This window comes from Bubalus bubalis, chromosome 14, assembly GCF_019923935.1.
Source record: "Bubalus bubalis isolate 160015118507 breed Murrah chromosome 14, NDDB_SH_1, whole genome shotgun sequence".
Taxonomy (NCBI): domain Eukaryota; kingdom Metazoa; phylum Chordata; class Mammalia; order Artiodactyla; family Bovidae; genus Bubalus; species Bubalus bubalis.
The window spans coordinates 56,910,513-56,918,555 of record NC_059170.1 but is presented as its reverse complement, the minus strand read 5'-3'; the positions used below and the strand labels follow the sequence as shown (position 1 = coordinate 56,918,555).

Genomic DNA, 8,043 nt, shown 5'->3' with positions numbered 1-8,043 from the left:
ACCCTTCTCCTTCCCCCTGCTTTCATTTTTTCCTTTCCCCCTTTGGAAACCAGACATAATATTTTGACCAAAACTTAAGACTGAAAGTGATACGTTCCAAATGAATTGTAGTTATAAAGCTATAGGGGTCAAGAGAAGATGAAGCCAGCTGCTTGACTTTGGGGGTTCGAGAGCAGCTCCCAGGAGAAGGTGGGTTTGAAAGGAGGGAAGGGTGTGTGTAATTTGGATAGGCTGAGCACAGGAAGAAGGGCACTCTAGATAGGAGGAGAAAAATAAGCGAAGGCAACAACCAGGTTACTGCCACCCATGCTTGGGATGTGGCCAGTGAATCAGCTGGGCCAGAATCAGGGGAAGAATCCTCAGGACTTGTAAGAGAGACTTGGCTGCCTACCTGAGAAAGTCAGATTCACACCCCAGGCAACAGAAATCATTGGAGAAATTTGAATTGGTACATGGCAGTATAAGATTTTAAAATTGGCTTACCACATCCAAAAGTATCTATTTTATTATATTTTAAAAATGATTTATTTATTTTTTGACTATGCCAAGCAGCATGTGGGAATCTTAGTTCCCTGACCAGGGGTCAAACCTGGGCCCCCTGCATTGAAAGTGCAGAGTCTTAACCACTGGACCATCAGGGGAATCCTCCAGTATTTATTAATCACCTTCTCTATGTCTGCCACTCTTGCTAGGCATTTTGGGAGACCAAATGAATGGTGAACCACTTTTGCCCTCAGGGAACATATTCCCACCAGAGATACAAAATATCTACACATTACTACAGAAATCAACATGTATCTGCTTAAAATGAGAAGGCAGCACCTAGTCAGAGGGTCAGTGTAGTCCATGATAATAGCAAACTCTTATATTGTGCCTGCTGTCTGCTAAAGACTATTCCAGGACTTTGCATACATTAATTCAATTAATACAACACATTCATGAGGTAGGTAACATTACAGAGGAGAAAGCAGAGTCATGGAGAGTTAAGCAACACACCTAACATGTGACCCAGTGAGTAGATGAAAGGATTAAATCTGGACAGTCTGAATCAGAGGCTGTGACTAACTTTACCTTATCCTGCCCCACAAATAGTAGGTTAGACCTATTGATGACTGGGATATACCAACCCTTTCCATCCTTGTTAAACTGTTTAATTTGTACTCATTATAAACTGTCATCCATGATCCAGTTTGAGGGTGTAGACTTAGTGTTAAGACTTTGCTGAACTCTTGTTTCCCTGGATGAAATGGTACTGCAATTGCTTTGGAACACATCTTTTAGTGATACTTCTATAACTGTTGTTTAAAAGCATTAAGCATTTAAAATATTTTTTTAAAATTTTATTTTATTTTTAAACTTTACAATATTGTATTAGTTTTGCCAAACATCGAAATGAATCCGCCACAGGTATACTGTGTTCCTCATCCTGAACCCTCCTCCCTCCTCCTTCCCCATACCCTCCCTCTGGGTTGTCCCAGTGCACCAGCCCCAAGCATCCAGTATTGTGCATTGAACCTGGACTGGCGACTCGTTTCATACATGATATTATACATGTTTCAATGCCATTCTCCAAAATCTCCCCACCCTCTCCCTCTCCCACAGAGTCCATAAGACTCATTAAATGTTAAGCTGCTTTTGCAGTTGAGCAGCATTGATAGCATATATGGACAAAGCACAGACTCTAGTTTTTGTCTCTTGTTGGTGGTATGACCCTGAAAAGGTCACCTTCCTGACCCTTGTTCTGCGCGGAGGGGCTCCCAGGCCCTGCTGATCCCAGTTCCCAGATGATCGAAGAAGATAACGATGGGAACACTCCAAGAAAATCATGAACCTGGCCTGGGCACTTCATACCCTGTAAAAAAGACCCTCTGTGAAAAGGAGAAAATTCTCTTTTTCACAGGTTTGTTTGGGAGATTCAACGGATATTATGTGTGAAACTCAATTGCTGAATAAACATTAGCTACACATAGATGATCAAATGTTAGGCAAATGTAAAGTGGTATTATTTTTATTTTTCTTGGTTGTATCTCACAATTCTCTGAAGTTTCCAGGCTGAACTGGGAAAGTTCTGGAATACCACAGTAGGGCTTGTCTAGCGTTTTCTTTCCACCAGCTTGTTTTGAAAGCGGGAGTACTGGAAATATTGCATAAAAAACCAGGCTGGCTAGATTTCAAGCCCTATTTCTAGACCAGAGTGGTTTGGATCTGCTTGAATAAGATTCTGAGCAGTTGGATGTGGAGACAAAAACCAAACCTCAGCAAACTGAGAAATGACAAACAAACTGAACATTTTCAAATTATGGGATGGTTTAGGGGCTACGGGCAAACGTCCATTAGCGACTAGGATGCAATTATCAAGCATGTTTTTAGATTATGTCCAAAGGGCCAGTTTTTGTTTTCAGTTGTTCTCTTTTTGAAGCAAAATTCCTGTTTGCTTAGGACTTGGAAGCTATGGCCATTAGAAGAACAACTTATTTTGGTCAGTTTCCTGTTAAATTTTTGCTTGAAAATCATTACACTGGCAATCACTAGTTTGTGCTTACTTTATAATAATTCTTTTTTCAAAAGTTATCATAATTAATGGACTAATGATAATCATGTTCCCTTCAAATAGTTATATGGATGTGAGAGTTGGACCATAAAGAAGGCTGAACACCAAAGAACTGACGCTTTCAAGTTGTGGTGCTGGAGAAGACACTTGATAGTCTCTTGAACAGCAAGAAGATTAAACCAGTCAATCTCTGAATATTCATTGGAAGGAATGATGCTGAAGCTCCAATGCTTTGGCTACTTGATGCAAAGAGCCAACTTATAGGAAAAGACTGATGCTGGGAAAGATTGAGGGCAGGAGGAGAAAGGGGCAACAGAGGATGAGATGGTTGGATGGCATCACCAGCTCAATGGACATGAGTTTGAGCAAACTCTGGGAGATAGTGAAGGGCAGGGAAGCCTGGTGTGATGTAGTCCATGGGGTCGCAAAGAGTTGGACATGACTGAGCAACTGAACAACAATTATATGAATTGACAAATAAATATGAATATGTGTCATTACAATTATCTCATAAAAGTTTCACTGAGTCCCTTTTCTGTACCAGATAATGTTGAGCACCGAGGGTGGAGGTGAACAGGACCTGGACCCTAGTGCTTTGCAGGGGACGCAGACATGGTGACATAGTAGAATGTGCACAGTGGTCCAGATGCCATATCCCTGTGATGGAGGTGATGAGACGTTATTTAGCATCAGTGAACTGCCAAAAGATTCAGTGCACCTTCTCTATGCTATTCCAGTCTTCACTCTGGAACTCTGTGTACTTTGCATATGTAGAAATCGAGCCTCACAGAGGTAATTGTCAAAACTGCTCAAGAACCTGTGTGTGTCTGTCTCCAATTTTTCCCACTTACCATGTTTCAGAGGTGCTCCTGGGTACTCCTGGCTGCCTCTTTCTGCGGAAACCATGAAAAAGCTTCACTGCCCACTTGGAAGACCCATCCAGGGCTTGGTAAGGGGTGTTGATGCTTCCTGCACAGAATGATGTCCCTGAGGTGGGGGGGAGAGTTTTGTTTATCCCACCAGGACAGCCCTGGCTTCATCTGCCACTGCATGTACAGGAGGGATAGCCCTGGACTAGCAGCCACCTCTGTCCTGCTCAGTCCTCACCAGAGAATAACATGTTACACAGTGCCATGAATTTTTAATGACTCGGACTTGAAAAGTAGTTTCAGAAGGTGAGCAAAATGCTAAGTTAATTGAGCCCTGCCGCTCAGCCTTCCTCTCCCAAAGTAGTTTTCAAGGAAATATGGCTGAAATATCAGTTGTCAGACGATGAATATTTTAAAGCAAATTCTGATATGCACCCAAGGTTCACTTGGCTCGCTAATGAGACTGATGAGAACAGTTACCTTTAGGGAAAGGAAGTGAGTTCACTGTTGCCACTTACCGGGGGCTGCTTTGACAGGCATCTGCTCTGAGCACAGAGCTCTGTCTGGGGAAATCAGACCTGCTTGTCTTAACATCACCCGGTAGGAAAAGCCCCATCTTCCAATGGTTGGGAGCTCTGTCTGTGGCAGAGAGCTGGCTGCAAACTGTTTTTATTCCCTTGGCTGATCGTTGAGGTGGAATCCATCACCTGATGAATATTCAATAGGTGAAGTTAAAAAAAAAAAAAAAAAAGGAACATCTCTGCTTTCCTGCAAAACCCTCTGTGGCCCAAACCGGAAGAAATCCCAAAGGCAGGAGAGGAAAAGTCAGGCACATCTCCTCTCTCTTCGACAAGAGTGCTCTCCACAGATGCTGGGAAAGTTCTAAGTGAGGGAGGACAAGGAAAACAGAGTGTGTTTTCAAATTATCTCAGAGAAATAGCCAGAGGAAAAAGACTCTCACCTTGAAATTAAGAGAATATGAAAAGTGAGCCAGGCAATCTCAATGATGATTGCTACCTGTGATCCAGTAGAGCAGATGTCCTCAACCTCCAGGATCTAATGCCTGATGATCTGAGGAGTAGCTGATGTCATACTAATAGAAATAAAGTGCCTCTTTCTGGGGAGGCAGAAATGTGATGTGCTTGAATGATCCCCAAGTCATCCCCTTCCCACCCAGGCTTGTGGAAAAACTGTCTTCCACCAAATTGGTCCCTGGTGCCAAAAAAGTTGGGGACCCCTGCAGTAGAGAATGTCTGGCTTTTCCTTGAGCTTAAGATGGAAGTTTGGGCAAGAAAGGGAGAAAAGGAACCGCACTGTGTTCCACAGGGAATGCAACACTGCCTGGAGTTGGTGAATAACATACAGAATGTTGTTTACTTGTTAAGTTGTGTCTGACTCTTTTGGGACTCTAAGGACTGTAGCCCACCAGCCTCTTCTGTCCATGGGATTCTCCAGGCAACAATACTGGAGCAGATTGCCATTTCCTTCTCCAGGGGTGCTTCCTGACCTAGGGAGTGAACCTGTGTTTCCTGCGTTGGCAGATGAGTTCTTTACCACTGAGTCATGAGGGAAGCCCACAGCACATTTTTACAAAGGAGAAAACTAGAAGAGTTCTTTCTCCCTGGGCTGTGTAATGAAGTCGGTTTTGCTAGTTGTGCAACTCTTTACTTGTCAGACCACAATGGAAGTGGTGGGTATTTTAGCCTGTGCTGTTGAAGCAGGATTTGCTGAATGGTGTGGCTGCAGAGTGACTGTAACCCATCCTGGTGAAGTCTGGGTCTCTCCCTGTCCTGCCTGTCCTGCCTGCGCTGGTCTCTGTTCCCATGCCCATGGCTGTCCTCAACCTTCCTGTCAGCATGGCATCTCCCACACCTTGGAGTTACTACCCAGCTATGGTTTGTTGTTGTAAGGACACCATTAAGAGGTACTGAGGGATAAACAACAAGGTCCTACTGTACAGCACAAGGAACCATATTCAATATCCTCTGATAAACCATAATGGAAAAGAATATATAAAAACGTCTATATGTGTGTAACTGAGTCACGTTGCTGTACAGCAAAGATTGGCACAACATTGTAAACCAACTTTACTGCAGTAAAATACATTTTAGAAAAGGAAATGAGAATCCATACACCCATTGTGGAAAAGTATAGAATATTCTGGATGATAAAAACTGCATGGATACTATGCTTTCCAGATACCTGGTACTTACTTGTACGGCAGCTTATTGACTCTTCACTGGAACACGATGGCTGTGTATCATTTTCTTCATTTTACAAATAAGGCAAATGGGGCTCAGAGAGCTTATTTGGCTAAAACCACACATATTTTAATAGAACAGGTGGGGTTTGAACCTAGGCCAGTATCTCCCCACAACCTGCACTCCTCCTTTACTCTTTCTGGATGGACATGGAGTAAAAGGAGGTAGATCAGTCTTAGGGTAGTAGGCTGTGGCCAGAAGCCATCTTCTCTGGGCAACTGAGAAATTAGAAAAAGCCCTTTCTCTTCTAATGCTGGCTTGTGGCTTCCTGGTCTTGATTGGTCATAACCTGGCTGTAGGCAACTGTGGCATCTCAATGCCAAGCACACAGGGGAGAGGAAAGGAGCCATGCATGAGGAAGTTCCTGCATGAAATCGACACCCACCCAGAAACAAGGTGTTGGGGGTGCTGGCCAGGAGGCTAGGGCAGGTCCTGGCGCAGAAAAGCTGGATGGCAAGAAACATCACGCACACCTAAAGTTTCACACTCCAAGTCTGGCGATTTAATCATAGAAACAGAGGTCCAGTTTTCACATAGAAATACTTAATGTAGTTTTTCCAGCCTCATAAAAAGTTCTGAGTATGTGATACAATGAAATAATACCTCATGGAAGGGTTGTGTAACTCAACAGCAGAGAGCAAAGCAGACCAGGAATTCCTGCCATCAAGATCCCCCTCTGACCAGCGTCTGCTGCTGCAGCCTCCAATGTGTAGTGTTCTAGACATCCTAGTTATAAGCACTGGTACATACCCGAGTAGCTGCTCCAGGCTCTACTTCACATATTCCATAGCCACTAAGACATGAACCAACCCCAAGAAGCAATATCGATTATATGTGGAATCTAAAAAAAAAAAAAAGGATACAAAAGAACTTACTTACAAAACAGACTCACAGACATAGAAGATAAATTTATAGTTACCAAAGAGGGAGGCAGGGGAAGGGATAAATTAGGAGTTTGGAATTAACACACACACACCACTATATACAAAATAGATAATCAACAAGGACCTACTGTATAGTACAAGGAACTATACTCAATATCTTATAATAACCTACAATGGAAAAGTATCTGACGAAGAATAGATATATCTCTATGTATAACTGAATCACTTTGCTGCACGCCTGAAGCTAACACAACATTGTCAATCAACCACGTGTGCCAATGCATGCGCGCTAAGTCACTTTGGTCGAGTCTGACTCTTTGTGACCCTGTGGACTGTAACCCGCCAGGCTCCTCTGTCCATGAGATTCCCCAGGCAAAAATACTAGAGTGGATTGCCATGCCTTCCTCCAGGGGATTTCCTGACCCAGAGAGTGAACCCACATCTCCTGCATTGGCAGATAGGTTCTTTACCACTAGCACCATCTGGGGAACCTGTAAATCAACTATGTGCTTAGTCACTCAGTCCTGTCCATCTCTTTGTGACCCCATGAACTGTAACCTGTCAGGCTCCTCTGTCTATGGGGATTCTTTAGGCAAGAATACTGGAGTGGGTTGCCTTGCCCTCCTCAAAGAAAAAAAAGAAGTTACTACTTCCCCATTTAGAAGAAACTAGAAAAGGCAGAAGAACCAGAGATCAAATTGCCAACATTCGCTGGATCATTGAAAAAGCAAGAGAGTTCCAGAAAAACATCTATTTCTGCTTTATTGACTATGACAAAGCCTTTGACTGTGTGGATCACAATAAAATGGAAAATTCTTCAAGAGATGGGAATACCAGGCCACCTGACTTGCCTCATGAGAAACCTGTCTACAGGTCAGGAAGCAACAGTTAGAACTGGACATAGAACAACAGACTGGTTCCAAATAGGAAAAGGAGTATGCCAAGGCTGTATATTGTCCCCCTGCTTATTTAACTTATATGCAGAGTACATCATGAGAAACGCTGGGCTGGAAGAAGCACAAGCTGGAATCAAGATTGCTGGGAGAAATATCAATAACCTCAGATATGCAGATGACACCACCGTTATGGCAGAAAGTGAAGAAGAACAAAGAGCCTCTTGATGAAAGTGAAAGAGGAGAGTGAAAAAGTTGACTTAAAACTCTACATTCAGAAAACGAAGATCGTGGCATCCAGTTCCATCACTTCATGGCAAATAGATAGAAAATATTCCATGGGAAACAGTGAAACAGTGTGAGACTTTATTTTTCTGGGCTCCAAAATCACTGCAGATGGTGATTGCAGCCATAACATTAAAAGACGCTTACTCCTTGGAAGGAAAGTTATGACCAACCTAGACAGCATATTCAAAAGCAGAGACAGTACTTTGTCAACAAAGGTCTGTCTAGTCAAAGCTATGGTTTTTCCAGTGGTCATGTATGGATGTGAGAGTTGGACTATTAAGAGGGGTGAGGGCTGAA

General features: G+C 43.1%; 1 non-coding gene across 1 annotated transcript; it reads right to left on the bottom strand.

The window, feature by feature from the left end:
• Positions 1-568: 568 nt before the first annotated feature.
• TRNAE-UUC lies at positions 569-642 on the bottom strand. The gene has a single exon. It is a non-coding gene; the product is annotated as a tRNA-Glu (tRNA).
• Between the last annotated feature and the right edge of the window lie 7,401 nt (positions 643-8,043).